Consider the following 15599-nt stretch of genomic DNA (forward strand, 5'->3'; position numbering starts at 1 on the left):
CCGTTCTTCCTTTATTTATGGATGCTTTTGTGAAAATGAATAAATACTTAGCAACTAACAGCAGGGTTACAGAACAGGCCTCCGAACACAGGGAAATTATTCTCAATATAGCTTACCAGCTTAAGAATATATATTTCTTCATTTTATGTACTGACAGTATATTCAAATGTGAGAGCTTTGTAAAACTTCTGTCAGCATACAAGTCACATTAATAATTGATTGTTCCTCTGTATTATAATATAGTGCCATATTTACTAGGGTTCTCTGGGATTCAGTATTTTTGGTCTTCTGTTTATTGTCTATTTTTGTTACTTTATTCCTAGGAAATCTGTGAAATTAAAAAAATAAAACATCCATAGAGTGAATGTTCATAATGGCATCACTTCAATATTATTATATATTATTTAGATTCTGCATGTTTCGCCTGCATACTGATTTATTAAAATTACAATCCAGATAAATTACACGTATTGATATAATTTTACAAGATTTTACAAATCATCACTATTCCTCTAAATTACTCATTTCATCTCAGCTTTAATCTATGGCATCTACTTTGGTTTTTGTCTTTGCCAGTAACAGATTTCTGCTACATGCTGTATCTAACAATTGTATTGCTGTGTGATGTTGATGACATATCAATGATACAAAAAATATAACAATATAAATATTGAATGTGAACCTAGAAGAAATTTATAAAGAGACCTATTTGTTTACACTATCTTCCATAATAAGACTTAATGATACACTCCAAAGAGACTGCACTGTATGCACATTGTCATGGGGTTGAGGAAATGGTTAAAGGGGTTGTCCCGCGCCGAAACGGGTTGTTTTTTTTTCAACCCCCCCCCCCCCCCCCCCGTTCGGCGCGAGACAACCCCGATGCAGGGGTTAAAAAAGAACACCGGACAGCGCTTACCTGAATCCCCATGCTCCAGTGACTTCTTACTTACCTGCTGAAGATGGCCACCGGAATCTTCTCCCTCGGTGGACCGCAGGGCTTCTGTGCGGTCCATTGCCGATTCCAGCCTCCTGATTGGCTGGAATCGGCACGTGACGGTGCGGAGCTACACGGAGCCCCATTGAGAAAAAGAGAAGACCCGGACTGCGCAAGCGCGTCTAATTTGGCCATTAGACGGCGAAAATTAGACGGCAACCATGGAGACGAGGACGCCAGCAACGGAGCAGGTAAGTGAATAACTTTTGATAACTTCTGTATGGCTCATAATTAATGCACAATGTACATTACAAAGTGCATTAATATGGCCATACAGAAGTGTATAGACCCACTTGCTGCCGCGGGACAACCCCTTTAACTGAGGCGAACGTTTTTCAATTCTCAAAATGGAATAAAAAAGTAGAAAATGGGCGGAGATGCACGGCGCAGGTGTGAATGCAGCCTCGTTGACTACAAATATTTTGCTCATAGAAATAGGTGATCCAGCAATTGCTTACTGACACAGTATGAGAGTGTTGTGTCCAATAAGTTAAAAGCATCTAGCTTGCCCACTCGAATGAAGCCAAATGATCTAGCAAGTTTTTGTTACTCATACTATGTAGGAAACATAGCTGGCTCCTGGACAAAGTAGACCGGTCCATTGTATATTGTATATCTTTCTGCCATCTCCTTACTGGTACATATGTGGCCATGTATCGCCTCTTTGTACAAAGCATGACTGGTAATTATTAGTAGCTGTGCTACATGGTACATGCATTATGATCCCCACACATCACACACACAGCTCGACTACAAGACACACACAGCTGTAGTACATCCATCTTGATTCCCACACATTACACACACAGCTCTGCTACATTGTAGATTCATTATGATTCCCACACATTACACACACAGCTCTACTACATCCATCTTGATTTCCACACATTACACACACAGCTCTACTACATGCATGCTGACCCAACATCACACACACAGCACATTACACACACAGCTCTGCTACATTGTACATTCATTTACATCCATCCGGATCCCACACATCACACACACAGCTCTGTTACATCCTGATTCACACACATCACACACACAGCTTTGCTATTCCACATGTCACCAGACTCCTGGATACAGTGATCACCCGATGTCATGTAGCTGCTGTCGGCTTATCCAATATACAGCACTTTTTACCAAACAGCACAATGGCTCATCCCACAGCAGTGACATCACCACAGGTCCTTCATCCCACTGGATCTCTTTTACTAAACTGCACAACGGCTCCTCCCACCACAGTGACGTCACCACAGGTCCTAAAGCCCACTGGATCTCTGTGGTGGCGGTAGGTCGGTGTCTTCTGTCAGGACCAACAAGTTGTGTCTGAGATGATAACGGTTCAGTTGTATTCTCATTTTGTTATTTTTGTAATCCCCTTTTCAAGAGCCCTAACTTTGTTGTTCTTCTGTAGGTCAGGCTCTGTGCTTTATAGATGTTGTAGGACCTTCGATGACGTCACCAAAGGCCGGAGCGATGACGTCTCCAGGTGTGGAGCATAAAAAGCACACATTATAACTAACAAGTGGTCATTAGTAGTTTGATTAAGCCGTTCATTCTGGCGTGACGTACATTTATGTTGCAGATGTGCAGGTTAGCTACAGAGCAAGTGCTTAGCCCATAACCGATGGGTGCTGGCTGTTTGAAACCACTGACACCTATCTGCTGAAACTGGAGCTACCTGGAATCACTGCTATTTACATGCTTACATGTCTTGGCAATCATGAAAGAAACACACCAAAAAATTGCACAGCTGCATTTTTTCAATTTAACCCCTACTTAAATTTTTTTAAACGTTTTTAAGGAAATTATATGGGCTATCAAATGGTAACAATAAAAAAAATACAACTTGCCCCCAAGTTTTCATAAGGCTATGTCAACAACTAAAAAAAAAAGTTATGGGTCTTTAAAAGTAAGGATGAAAAAAAGAAAAAGGAAGGCATGAAAATTAGCTGATGTTCCTGAATCACCAACATATTTATGAACATAATATGGGGCATTACATACACTTGTAATTGCATGGGACTGTGTGTGGGCATATAAACACTGGATAGTCCCTCCGTAAGGCCGTCTGTCCACGGGCGTTGCATTTTAACGCAAGCAAAGCAGATTTTCGCCGCGGGAGAACATTTAAAGTCAATGCGATTTATCGCAGCTTTAAACATGGAAGATTCAGCGCAGAAATTCGTGGCATGCCACGATTTTTATTACGTGAGCGGAAAATTGCAATGGATTTCCGCTCGTGTACATCAGGCTGCGTTTTTCATAGTTATCCTATGGACAGTGTTTCATGCGTTACCCACGGCAGATTATCGCCGCAGATAATGCAATGAACAATCGCCTGTGGACAGGAGGCCTAAAGCTTTAAAGGGTTTATGTATCTGGGCTGAAGAATTGAGGAATTTGTTAGTAAATAGGATGTACAAACTGCTGACAATACATGACTTAATTTCATCAGTCATGAAGCTAAAAAGTAACACATTACCTATTTTAATTCAGCTTGCATTGACTTATATGAAGCAGGACTACACAACATTTTAGTGCCTAGGCGAAGAATTGTGAGCTATTCCTCTGAGTGGCTTGTTCTGCATCTATGTGCGCACAAAGGAAGGTCTCTCCGGGGAAGACATGTTGATATCTCATCCCCCTCCCATCCTTTGTACCTCCTGTTAAGAATATAAGTGCTGGCACTTTTTTCCAGTATCCGTTGCTAGGAAAATGTATGCAAAAAGCCTGGAATCCCCATAGAGCAAGTGATATATAGGAATCTCTTTATTACAACAATAAAACGTAGTGACATTTCCATAATTCGGCAAATAGCTTTCCGGCATCAATCTTCTGAATTAGGAGAGAAATTAAGCTGTAAATTAAAAGGGAGGTACGCGTCTGGGACATAGTGGGATATGTCAGGGGAATGGAGAGAACAGGGAGTTTGTGGCTGCCGGAAAGAACAGTCCAATAAGATTTTAGGCTGCTACTATACAAGCCACATATAAGCAGACTATAAATTGTTACTGAACAGAAGAGCTTATTGGTAAAATAGTGTAAAGTAATTAGAAAATATGCTTGTTATGCATTTTATTTTAATTAGGAAAGGAGTATGTGTGGGTTTTTTTAATCGTAAACCCGGGAAAGAAGTATAGCTACAGTATGCCAATATGACAAAAATGTCAAAAATATATTGTATGACCCAGTGTTAGCAGGTCTCTAGTGCAAATATGTCCATTACTGATAAATGTTATAGCAGAAAGATAGGAATCTGATGCAAACATCAGTAGTAATAATAGCAGTATTCTGTAAAATGTTAGCACTTCTAAGTGCATTGCTGTTGTGCACAACAACCCAGCTACCCCAAGCTTGATGGAGATGCGCCATGGCATTGTTCCCTTTAGCCAGCATAAGCATACATGCTCAGGGCATCAACTCAACTGTCAATTTGTGAAGTTGGTGTGGATGGAAGTGCACTTGTACTATGTCCTTCTAGGCAGGACCGGCCTTACGTTGGATGGCTCCCCAAGCAGTAGCTTCTCATTCCATACTAAACAGTGCCCAACTATAAGCCCTATACAGAATAGTGAGAACACATTACCCAAATAACAATTCCACACAGCTGCCACCACCAGGATTTGTAATGTTCACAAGCCTTGTGACGGCACAGGATTAACATCCCTAAGGCCTCCTGCACACAGGCGGATATTTGCTGCGGAATCCTGGTGAACATCCGCACCGCGAATCCACAGTAAATTCCACCCTTTACTTCCTATGGAGATTTGCTGCTTCCAACATGTGAGCAGAAATCAATTGCGATTTCCGTTCGCGGAGTAAAAATCGCAGCATGCTCCATTTTCATTCAGGCTCTGACACAGACGGCTTCCATTGAAGTCAATGGAAGCCGTTCGACCCGCGGCCCATCCACAATGTACATTGTGGACAGGTCGCGGATTCTGCATCGTCACCTAGCATCGATGCAGGGAAAAAAATTTGGAAAAAAAATCTGTGCTGAGCATTTGTGCGATGGCGAGGCGCTGGGTCCATCTGCAGTACAGAAAAGACTGCGACAGAGCAGGTAAGCATGGACGCCGCACACGTGCAGGGGGCTTGGAGACCTTTCACACTGGATGGAACTACGCTGCAGGATGCAGCCAAATCTACGGTTGTGGAATTGCGCACCACAATCTGTAGGTCTAACTGTATTTTTATGTGGAATCGCAGGCAGGTTTTAAGCCATTTTCTTTGACATAGATTTTATAAACCATTTTCAAGTTCAGCATCAAAATCTGCATGAAGCCTGAGGATTCTGGTGCTGAATTTACAGCAGCTTGCTGTGCGTCATGCATCCTATTTCGTCCCGTGGTAATGGGGCCTTTCACACATTACCACACATTGTATTTCTGCAAGATTCACCTAAAGACACAACTTAAGCTGCTGCAGATTTCTGCTCCTTGCCCTGCATGTACATATGCAGATTTTGGTTCTGCACTTTTTGCACTGTAAGATGCATCTTGCAGAATTATTCTGTATGAGTGGAAGGTCGCTAAGGCCTCATGTCCATGGGAAAAATATGTCCCGTGCAGATTTCCACAGAAGATGCACTATTGTCTTTTTTTTTGCATGCGGGAGATCAATTGAGATAGAGGACAATTGAGCCCATCTGCGCGTGATCCGCGTTAAAAGAGAGAGGGGGAGAGAGAGGGGGAGAGAGAGAGGGGGAGAGAGAGGGGGAGAGAGAGAGGGGGAGAGAGAGGGGGAGAGAGAGAGGGGGAGAGAGAGGGGGAGAGAGAGGGGGAGAGAGAGGGGGGAGAGAGAGGGGGAGAGAGAGGGGGGAGAGAGAGGGGGGGAGAGAGGGGGGAGAGAGAGAGGGGGGAGAGAGGGGGGAGAGAGAGAGGGGGGAGAGAGGGGGGGGGGAGAGAGAAAGGGGGGAGAGAGAGAGGGGGGGGGAGAGGGGGGGGGAGGAGAGAGAGAGAGGGAGAGAGAGAGAGAGAACCAAGGGGGAAAAAAAAAGCTTGGGACCCGGTGTCCCACATACAAATTGCTCGAGTCTCCCATTGTAGTCAATGGAGTTCGTTACTCGAGTAGAGCTCTCGAATTTTACGAAAAGCTCGACTCAAGTAACGGGACCCGAGCATTTGGGTGCTCGCTCATCTCTAGTAGTAATGTGACTTGGGGTATATGGCTTTGTTATTTTCCTGCCAAGTGCCCTGGAGTGGCTGCTCTATCTAATCCTTCCACTCATCTCCAGCGGGTAGTGACCCCACCCGAGAGCTCTCCTAGTGCTGCACCTGTCGCCACTTCCTTCCACTTAGTTGCCTCCTGCATTTGACAATAGGGAGTGCTGCTCTGGTCTGAGCCGGAGTGCAGAGAACAAGTAGACAGTAAAGTAGTAATACTTGTTACTGACTGTCAGCAACTTCTACCAGTCCATCTGAGCACCGCAAGGCTGAGTTATCACCAAGAGCACAATGAAATCTCTTACGAGATGCCGGAGTTCATCAGTGATCACGGGAAGATCAGTATTGGCACAAACATAACACAGCATAGCAGGCCGTGGGAGAACAGCTGTTTATCAGGACTGATGGCTACTTACTGTTGTGCGCTAGGTCACAAGGCACAGACAGCAACAACTAAGGAGAGTAGGATGAACAGACTATGAGCTGTGTGTATACTGCTGCGTGATTGTAGCCTTCTGAGCTCCGTTACACTAGCTAAGCCCCGCCCCTACTTCCTACAACTTGTCTTAGAGACGGCCATCAGTTGATGGGAGACCTTTAGTGACCAGCACTTTGGAGTGATTTTTCAGGAAGAAAACATTTTCAGTAAATAAAGTAAATTGCAATTTTGCTAGTTATCGCATTGGCTATTATATTACCAAAAGTTTGTTGAAACCACAGTGACCATTTACAGGAACACTTCTGGCAAAGTGGATACATTGTATTATGACTTCGTTCAGTGCTTGACAGAATGGTGCATAGCTCAAGGATTTAAATACCACCTGAGGCCGCCTGCAGACGGGCGGAAATTCTGCGGCGGGATTTCCACCGCTGGAAGCCTGCATAGGATTGCGTTAACAAATGCAATCCTATGCAGACAGCCGCGCGGCAAACAAATCGCGGCATGTTCTATTTCTCTGCGAGCCCTGCACAGAAACGACAGTGCCGGCCGCTGGCTCCGGTCTGTGCATGCGCTGGCTGCCCGGCAGCCAGCACATGAAAGATCCGGAGCTGCGGAGCGCGGGTGAGTACGCGCTGCTCTCTGCAGGCGCTTGGGTCGGGTCCCGCGGCGAGAATTCTCACTGCCGGATCCGACCCGGCCGTCTGCAGGCGGCCTGAAGAAAAAACCCATGTTAAAAAGGTTGTCCCACTTCTAGCTGTTATGCTGAGGGAAGCCGTCAGCTCCGTATATTGCTCAGTGGCCTGGATTGGTACTGCAGGCTGCGTCCTATTGAAGTAAATGGACCTCAGCCTGTGGTATCACTGATTACTTCAACAATATTAAATGTTGTAGTCACAGATTACTTTATAAGGGTTGGTGATCTGGTGATCCAATTGCCAGATTGGAGTCGGGAAGTAATTATTTTATCCTAAAATGAGGAAAATTGGCTTCTACTTAATTGGGTTGTTTGCCTTCCCTTGGATCAACATTGGTGGGTAATATGCTGAACTGAATGGACATATATCTTTTTTCAGCCTAAAATACTATGTAACTATATCATGTTATTAAAATCTGCTGACGACATCTGCAATGTGTGAACATACCATTATGTCCGCCAACTGCTATACACTACCCCATAATAATGGACAGCTTGGCTAAGCCGGTATGTTCATTTCATTGGGGAGAAGTTAACATGTCCGGCAGCAGGTTATCTCACAGGATAAAAGAGTATTTGGACAGGTAGGAAAACAAGAATTGGACATCTTGGATTTCAAACAACTGCCATTAGGGTAAAGACCAACATACACTTTAGATGGTTGGGATCTGCTGCATTAACCTAATATTTGGATGCCTATGAAATTGTTATGTAACTACACCATAAAATCAGTGTAATGCAATATGAAGACACGGGAGCTTTGTAGTATTTTCTGTTGCCAAACAATATTGCGATCTATGATGCGAAAATCATGAGAAAGTCTCCGACAGACTTGTATATGGTGTAACAATAAATTTACAACTAGCTCGTACTAACATTATAAGAATATTTCCCTAAATATATGAAACATGTAATGAGGGACTTAAATAAAATGCAATTTCAGCAATCACCGTGTGAAGCAAAATGATATTCAAAACAAGACAAAAAGCTGTGTGATGGGAAACTTTAAATATTCGGTGTATGTATATGCATCAATCCATAACTCCATTTATCTATCTAACCAAACTATGTGAATATCACTGTGCAAAAAGACATAAATTTGAAGTTTATGTTCTGTAAAGAACAAATACGGAAAAAATGCATCAAAATAATGAAAGATTGTTTATGTATTCTGGCATGAAGTGCGAATGTGTTATGAGTCTGACAGAGAGAGGGAGGCGGGGGTGGAAGGGGAGAGAGAAAGCCTCACTCATGATAGATAGACATGGCTGACACTTCCGTATCCATTTTGCATGGTACACCAGTTGCGGCGTTGCTTGCTGCCGACAACGCAATAAATCAAGGTCTGCCGGTGCTGTATCTACAGCTTATTACATTCGAGATGACAAATAAATAATAACCCGTGTCACGTCGGCCCTTTGCTCAGAGATTCAGCTTGAAACCTCTGGCTCATCGCTCTTGATCTTGAGTAAAAATGCTACAAACCAGAGTGCGGAAGGCCATGAAGAAGCTGATATTTTTGAGATGACTGAGGCATAGAAGATGCAACCAAGGTCTTGCAGGAAGGTGTCGTGTGAAAAGGTCACAAAAATTTAAGGGCATGTAAAGGAGAGAAAAAAGGTGTTCTGCGAAAATGGAAAATACCATTCCGAATATGAGGAAATAACTTACAACTACACAAGACTAAATTTGTGTAAAGACATATATAGGGTCTACGAATTGTGGCAAACTAATTACATATGGAGAGAACAACAACCAATATAACACTGAACTGGGATTCTTCTACAGTCATGTACAGGGCTATCTGGTCACGTCTTTAGGTTCAAAACTATTCATGTATGTCTGAGTACAAATACATATTTTACATGAACTAACATGCTATATAGAACAGACTGAGGTCAACCCAAGTGCTCATACTATTACACCGTTTCATCTACGATACTGTTAAGAAATACAACCTATTTGTAGTAATTATATTATATGAGGACAACAGGGGTAAATACAAAGTGAAAATGTTTGCCATACGCAGACAGGCACCAAACATATCACTTAGGCCACTCTCACACATGGATGCGGCAAAGCAGCACTGGAAAGTGCCGTCCAGCATCGTGATCGAGCCCGTCTGCGAGGCCCCATTGAAATCAATGGGAACGTTATAGCATGGTGTTTTGAACAAGCACCTGTGCGAAAGCGGCCTTATAAGAGGTTGGCAGCCACAGCATGGTGGGAACAACCAAAAAGGGTCATGGCCAGTCAATGGTACAGTCGTGGTGGAGGCGCACCAAAGGGGGGACTACATTTTCTCAAATCTTTGAGGGCATCTGCTATTGTAGTAGGTGACTATTTAAAAAGGCAATGTATCATTAAGGTATTATCTAGGTTGGTGAAGCTGTCACCTTCTACCACAGGGTGATGACTTTCCTTGTCCAATCTCACATACTTACGTTTGTTCCACACAAACGTATTTGAATTGCGCATTCAATGATCACCATCTGCAGTAATTGAAAGGCATGTATTTTCGCGGTTTCCTTCACACCTGCAGGTACGTACTGCGTATTCCGCAAGATGAATAAAAATCACAGCATGCTCTATTTTAACGTGAATTCCCTCAATAGAGGTCTATGGATGCAAGTGACCCGCAACCCATACACAATTAACATTGCGTATGAGCGATGGAAATGCTCGCAACTTAATGAGAATAGATCGAAAAGCCATGTCAGCTGGAGGAGAGAGACATCGATCTCCTACGCAGACAATAAACTGTGCATACACGTACATCAGCGATCTTCCGCAACAGTTCGCAATTACGTTCCACGATGGATTGCAGGTCTACTGCTGTGTATATTCACATACTGAATCTGACTCGTTCATGTGAGCCGCTCTAATGGAGAGGTAATCCCAAGTATTCCCTGTAGTAATGCTGTGAATTCATGAAACTGGCTGCATTGTTGGAGTAAACGTATATGGATGCCTTCTTTAAGTTTTATTTTTAAGGAGGTGCAGATAACTTTATTTACTGCCACTGGGATGTGTGAGGCTAAGATACCATGGAAGGGACAGCCAGAAATCTATAGTATAATGCAACATAATACACTAATAAAACAGGGCAATATGAATAATAGACCACATAAATTTACTTGTTCCTACCAACAGGACTATTTAATGAGAGTGCCTCACCTAAATAACTACTACCCAGAGTGCCATACCCCAATATCACCCATAAAGATGATAAAACCGTTTTAGCTGGCTGCAAATTCAAAAACGTAACTCTAGAATGAAGCTGTGACCTTACTTGAGGGAACAGAAACTCCTTAATTGGGCGGCTCCGAAGTTGCGCAGCCTTTCCTGGTTGGTGTGGGACAGTCTACGATGTGGTGCTTATATATAAGTTACAGAGCCTTTCCTGGTTCGTGTGGGTCAGTCTACAATGCAGCGCTTATATGTAGTGGGACTACATATAAGCTACATGGTACATCCATTATGATCCCCACACATCATACACACACAAAAGCTCTAATTACATACATACTGATTCACGAACATCACACACAGCTGTGGTACATCCATGCTGGTTTCCAGACATCACTAGCTCAGCAAACTCATGGATACAGTGATCAGCCCCCTGGTCATGTGATCCCTGACTCCACCCACACAGGTGATCACATGATGGTGACAGGTCCTGGTGGCTGCTGTCGGCTTATCCAGTATACAGTACTTTCTACCAAACTGCTAAATGGCTCCTTCCACAGCAGTGATGTCACCACAGGTCCTTTAGCCCGCTGAATCTCTGTGGTGGCAGTAGGTCAGTGTCTTAAGTCAGAAACGCTGAGTTGTGTCTGAGATAATAACGGCTTAGTGGTATTCTCATTTTGTTATTTTTGTCCTCCCCTTCCTAACCCCTAACTTTGTTGTTCTTCTGTCGGTCAGGCTCTGTGTTTTATATATGTGGTAGGACCTGTGATGACATCACCAGGGGCGGAGCATGAGAAGCACCCACACACAAACATACATACTCACGGAGAAGTAGTAGTTAATAGATTCATTTGATTTTGCCACAAACTCAGGGTTCCCCCTTGTAATGACCCTTGTATTTTGGGTTTAATGACATGGCAGGCTATAGGTGATGATCTGAAAGGTTGACCTGAGACAAATCTTCCTGGAATGTTGATGAGGCGCATGGTACCAACAGAATGTGAACAAGGCAATATGATAGTATAGGCCAAAGTATCTTTTCGCTGACTCCCATACAGTAGTTATGTTAGGACTGAATTTTAGCATCATGGAAGTTTAGGGAGTGCTCAATAAATGTTTTCAAAGGACTATTCATTTGTTAGAATGTAATTGCTCAGCATATTAATCTCCGAGAACTACTCAAGGTAACAGTGGGGTTCCAATCGAATGGGACTTGACTGTAGTTCCTTGCATAGAGGGTGGCCGGGAGCATTTCTGGGCAGAGAAAATCAGTTGTGGAGTTGTAGCTCTAAACTAGTGGTGCAGACCCTTTTACTGAGGATCTATGGGGGTCCCGACAGTCAGACATACCAAAGCCATTATAGTGAAGATACCCCCTTACGTTGCACTACACAATAGATCCTCCAGCATGACTGACTACAGGAAAATACACTTAGGCCAGCTGCACATGACCAAATTTGCATTGCAGAATCTGGAGCGGGCATCAATTGCAATTTTCTGCTCGTGGAGGTAAAACCGCAGCATGCTCTATTTTTGCGTGGATTCTACGCGGACAGCTTCCATTGAAGTCAATGTAAGCCAATTAAAATGTACCAACAATATTTTATTTTGCTAATTTACATAGCACATACATATTCTACAGCGCAGTACAGAGATTGCCATCACTTACATATAAAAGAAAACACAAAATAAAATCTTTTTACAAGCAGCGTGAGAGGTTTTTATTTCGGCGCAGAGATCATGACATAACATCCTCTCAGATATCTGTAGCACTAAACATTTTAATGCTGGGAGTCACAATCAATGAATCCTCCCAATGCTACCCTCCTGATACTCTGTAAACAAGCAGAGCTTTCAGCATAAAGTGCTCATCACTGGGCGAAACAAAGCAAAGCTTCTATCAAGCAGCCATTTTAAGTGTAAATCAGAATACGAGGAATGGAACGCAGATTTCCAGCAGGGATATTTGTGGAAACAGAGATTACCAGATTTGCACAAACATGCTTTTAAACCCATTTATTACAGCATCTAGCGGGTTAACCTTTCAGGCACCTTCTACCTGACGATCCTAAATATTTCATATTCCTATTTCACTCTGACATTTGTAGATGACTAAAGTGTTACAAAAGAAATAAAATGCTGATTGAAGAGTTCGCCGTCATAAAGGTTACTGAATTGTAAATGGCCCTTTGAATCTTACTGTTAATAGGGACCCAGCTGTAAACAGCATGAAGTATGTGACGAGGAGGTCTGTGCAGCTCCTTCAGGAGTCGTTTCGACATTAATCACCGGATCACCAAGCCATGCTTAATTGCAAGTTGTATATCACTGGGATCCATGCTAAGCAGAAAGGAACTCATTATGCTGCTGCATGGTAAGTGCTCTTGTACTGCTGCGTTTAACCTGCTCACAGCTGGGAGAAGGCTCACTTTACCTATTTCCAAGGCGGACTTGCACCATATGAAGTTGCTGGGAACTACACAGATGTCACTAATGAAAAAATCTTAGTACAGAATTATTCATGATTTAAAAAGGGTAGATTCTGATAGGGCAAGTCAAGCTCCACACCAGATACACCCCTAAAGGGGTTGTCCGGTTGTAAGCTTAGTATAGGACATCAATAAAAGATCGGTGGGAGCCAGCAATCCGGGATCCCTGTTGATCACCTGTTTGCCAGGTCGGTAAGCTTATGCACTGAGCGGATATCTGCAGACAACAGACAGCTCCCTTCCCACTGTAGTGACCAGGCTTGGTACTGCAGGCAGTGTTACCAATGAAGTGAATGGGAACTTTGCCTGTAATACCAACTCTGGCCACTGCAGTAGGAATGGAGCTGTCTGCTTCCTACAGAAATCAGCACAATGTACAAGAACACTGGTGCAGCACACAGTTGATCAGAGAGGGTCCTGGGTAGCAGACCCTGTGATTGTAATATTGATTCCCATCCCGAGGATACTCATCAATCGTTTACAAGTGGACAACCCCTTTAATTAGCTAGAGCCATGAATGTCAACAAACATGGCTCCCCCTCTCTAATAGTTCCATATAAAGAACGACTATAAAATGTAGATGCAAAATCAATTTTAAGGCTGTTATTACATGAGTGCTGGCAGGGGGTGCTAGCACTTGCATTTTTCTGACAACTGGCAGGCTTAACCAGCAAGTACAGTCCGGCAATTAGCACTATTACACTAGCATTAATAGCACTGGTGTAATAGCAGCTTAAAGGGGTTTTCCCACAATCGACATTTATCAGGTAAAGGTGTCACGAGTTTCCAGTTCCATCTCACTGGTATGATCACGCTCAAGCTAGCGAAGAGCAATCGTCAGACAACTGCATTAGTGATTGGTGGGGTGATTGGTCCCAGAAATTATGACCTGTCTAGTGACTGTGGATAAGTAATAAGTAGAGATGAGCGAGTATACTCGCTAAGGCACATTACTAGAGCGAGTAGTGTCTTAGCCGATTATCTTCCTGCTCGTCTCTAAAGATTTGGGGGCCGGCGGGGGGCGGCGGGGGAGAGTGGGGAGAAACGGGGGGGGGGGGGGGGGGAGATCTCTCTCTCCCCCACTCCCCCCTGCAACTCACCTGTCACCGGCGCTGGCCCCCGAATCTTTAGAGGGAGATACTTGGCTAAGGCACATTACTCGCTCGAGTAATGTGCCTTAGCGAGTATACTCGCTCATCTCTAGTAATAAGTGTTAACGGTAAACTGACTCACTCAACTCACAGACTACACCAAGTTTAAGATGGCAACTGAAACTAAAATTTGTTTTGCTTCATCACTTTATAATGTGTTTTGTTTTTATATAGAATAATGCTGCGCTGCTTGTAGGACCAGGACTAAAAACAAACACTGTCTGCCAGTCACAGAGCAACTGCAACCAATTATTTCAGTGCACTTGAAATGAAAATTGAAGCAAATTTGCAAGAGGCCTTCATTATTAATTTAAAAATGTCATATTGTTTTAGGTCTTCAGCTCCTATACAGTCGTATGCGTCTCCATGGTAACGTACTATAAATACACCCTGTGTAGTCTGAGACTACAGCCATATTCCTTTCCATCTGTCCCCCACTTCTTGCTAATATTGACTTACAGTTGTAAGAGTTTTTCCACAGTGTGTTTACTACATTGGGGGGTTATGTCAGGGGGTTTGGTCACAGCTGCCGTAAACATCGCTCTGACGGAAGCCCGAACTGAAAGAAACCAAACCATTGACTTGTATTAGTTGATTAAACTATTCTATATTCCAAAAATAACGGAAAGGAATGGAACCAAATAGACACCAAAGTGGTATCTGTTTCACTAATGACAGTAAATGGCTCCACTCATGCTCCCTAAATTAGCATGAAGAAAGTGATGGATGACAGAACGACTGTAGGATCAGATCACAGAGTTTTGTTTGCAGTCTGTTGCCATGAAGCCCTATAGGTACCCATAGGACCTGTAGATGGGAAATATAAGTTGCTTATTTTGTGTTTTTTTAGATGCATTTGAACAATAAAAATGATTGCAAGAACTGGACCTTCCCTTTTGTCACCAGTTTCATTAAGTTAGACCTGGAGCTGAGCTCTGAGTCATGGAGGTGGACCGGGCCGGCTTCTCCCCGCCTGCATCGTGCAGACAGACAACTCTCTCCCCTTTTATGTATAGGGTGGGAGGTATCACTCTGCATGCTGCTGTAGGGAGAGGGTGGTGTGGCCCACCTCCATGACTCGGAGCTCAGCTCCAAGTCAATCGTAATGAAGCCGGTGACAGAATCCCTTTAAGCAGTATCATTATTAATACTGGTTTCCAGTGTCTAATCATTTAGTAAATGTATATTGTGTGGCTTAACCCAGGTAAATAACTAGAGACCCAAAATCATAAACACCCAATCTTCCAATATTTGATATTCAAGGTGTAAGCATATGTACGGACAATGCACGGTAACCCTGCTGAAATGGTTAACACAAGCAGCACCTGCTTTATATTATAATGAGAGGGAAACAAGCAATCCAGAAAAATAGGAAAATAGATTTGCCCTCTTTCCCTTCCAGGATTCCAGGAGACTGTTGTATATTTTGTTTTGACAAAATTATTGATTTAAATCCGGCA

General features: G+C 43.3%; 1 protein-coding gene across 2 annotated transcripts in view; it reads right to left on the reverse strand.

The window, feature by feature from the left end:
• The window catches only part of LRMDA (leucine rich melanocyte differentiation associated), a 773841-nt gene that overhangs the window by 515649 nt on the left and 242593 nt on the right, over nt 1-15599 (reverse strand). The gene's annotated exons all lie outside the window — the stretch shown is intronic.

The sequence above is a fragment of the Eleutherodactylus coqui genome, chromosome 4, assembly GCF_035609145.1.
Source record: "Eleutherodactylus coqui strain aEleCoq1 chromosome 4, aEleCoq1.hap1, whole genome shotgun sequence".
NCBI lineage: Eukaryota > Metazoa > Chordata > Amphibia > Anura > Eleutherodactylidae > Eleutherodactylus > Eleutherodactylus coqui.